We start from the raw sequence: 2,225 nt of genomic DNA on the forward strand, positions 1-2,225 counted from the left end.
CGTAGTGTGTTATTCTAATAACCTCCAATGAATGGGTTGTAGTAGAATACAAAGCATCTAAATGGCCTTGTAATTCACATCCAATGAATGTTAAAGAGGATAACGCACCCGTGATTATTATCGTGGTCCACCAATCAAGAATGGAGTATTAGGCGATCAACCCACAATCAAAATGAGAATACATTAGTATCCAGATCTAGTCCGCCGAAGGTAAAGACAAAGACAGAAGGTACCCAATTTAGGAGCACACTCTAAATTAGAATACATCATGTCTACGGAGGTACGCCCACTTTGCACCCTCAAAACAAAATGAGAATACATCCTGTCTACCTAAGACTTAGACTTAGACCAAAGAAACACCCCGTCTCACAACGTCTGATTGTGTTTAATCTCACGCTTGTAATTCTCATTCTAATGAATGTTAAATACCGAGTATAATTCTAGTTTGTATATGTTTATAGTACTCTACCAGTAAGTTTAGTTTGTAGTTTTAGTTGAAGGAGTAATTAATAGTTGTTGTATATAGCTTTTGTGTAAAATAGTATAGCTCTAAAGTGTGGAGTACTTTTTAGTATAAGGAGTAATTAATAGTTTGAGTAGTCTGATTTGTATAAAATAGTATAGCTCTAAAGGGTAACAGAAAGTGTGGAGTCCCCCAAAAACGTTACCCTTTAGAGCTATACTATTTTATACAAATCAGACTACTCAAACTATTAATTACTCCTTATACTAATAAACTTTTACACACACTCACACAAAAAGACATATTTTTATATAAACATATACATACTCACATAATTAGGCTCGGTCTCTAGTATCATTCAATATAGAACACGGTCACGTCTCAGGGAAGTGGCGCATGAGTTAGATATAACTTATGAAATCATCCCACGATAGATAATACGTTCATATGATTGAGAGCGATACGTTGACTCTATTAACGCCGTTCTTCAGATAAGGTAGTTGGAACCATGCTTTTACGCCCGACTACTCTGATGCTGAAGGAGACTTGATCACACATTACATCCTAGAGACCACGATAATAATACCGGGTGAGTTATCCTCTTTAACATTCATGGGATGCGAATTACAAGGACAGTTAGATGCTTTGTATTCCACTACAACCCTTCCATTGGATGGGGATTAGAATAACACACTCCGGTGAGTTATCAAACAGCCTAGACGACGTAGAGAACACTTTAGCTGGTAGCGTATCCTCCTTCTATCCTACTTTTGGAGTGGTGCCTAATCCTCTTTTTGGAGTGGGACCGGATTTCCCAATTTCTGTATAATACGCAGTGCAAATTACTCACATCACTTAAGAGGATTCACTAATCGAATTACAAGGACTGTTAGATGCTTTATATTCAAATACTACACATCCATAGGAAGGGGATTATAATAACTAACTATGGAGAGTTATCAACCTGCGTTGAAGCCGTAGATAATGAAATGATGGTGAACACTTTGGACATTTTCAGTATAAGAAGCAGTGACAATTACCCACATAACTTCAGAGGATTCACTAATCGAATTACAAGGCCAGTTAGCTGCTTTATATTCAACTACTACCCATCCATAGGAAGGGGATTATAATAACTTACTCTGACGAGTTATCAACCTGCGTAGACGCTGTTGAGAATTCAATTATGAGGATTCACTCCTTGAGTTGGAATTCCTATTACCCCACAAGCCTTATGAGGATTAACTCCTTGAGTGGGAAAGCCTATTACCCAACATGCCTTATCAGGATTAACTCCTTTTTTCACAATGTGTAGAACAGGAAAATTCAATTGCCTTAGTTCTAAAACAACCAATAAATATATGAAATTAATATTAAACGAACTAAGGCAATTGAATTTTCCTGTTCTATGAATGATTTCAGCTCACTCCTACGTGGTTTGAGTGCTGTCATATGGGTTGGATAGCGACTATGCGTACCATGTTTGATCTTTCTTGCAGTAATAGGCTCCTCGATCTCACTCAATTTTCCTTCAATGATTGAAGAAAGTGTGTTATATCTCTCCTCCTTAGAGGGAGAAGGCCTATCCTCTTCCTTCTTTTTGCTGTCCATATAGACTCGGATCATGAGTCAAACTATATAATCTCCGTCGTATACTTCAGCATATTTCTGAATATATCGAGATATATGAGCATAGACATCACTTTTTGGAATTAACTTACAATCCATATAAGTGAGGGGTATAGCCTGACAAAGCGTAAAT

The sequence above is a fragment of the Cucurbita maxima genome, unplaced genomic scaffold, assembly GCF_002738345.1.
Source record: "Cucurbita maxima cultivar Rimu unplaced genomic scaffold, Cmax_1.0 Cma_Scf00076, whole genome shotgun sequence".
NCBI lineage: Eukaryota > Viridiplantae > Streptophyta > Magnoliopsida > Cucurbitales > Cucurbitaceae > Cucurbita > Cucurbita maxima.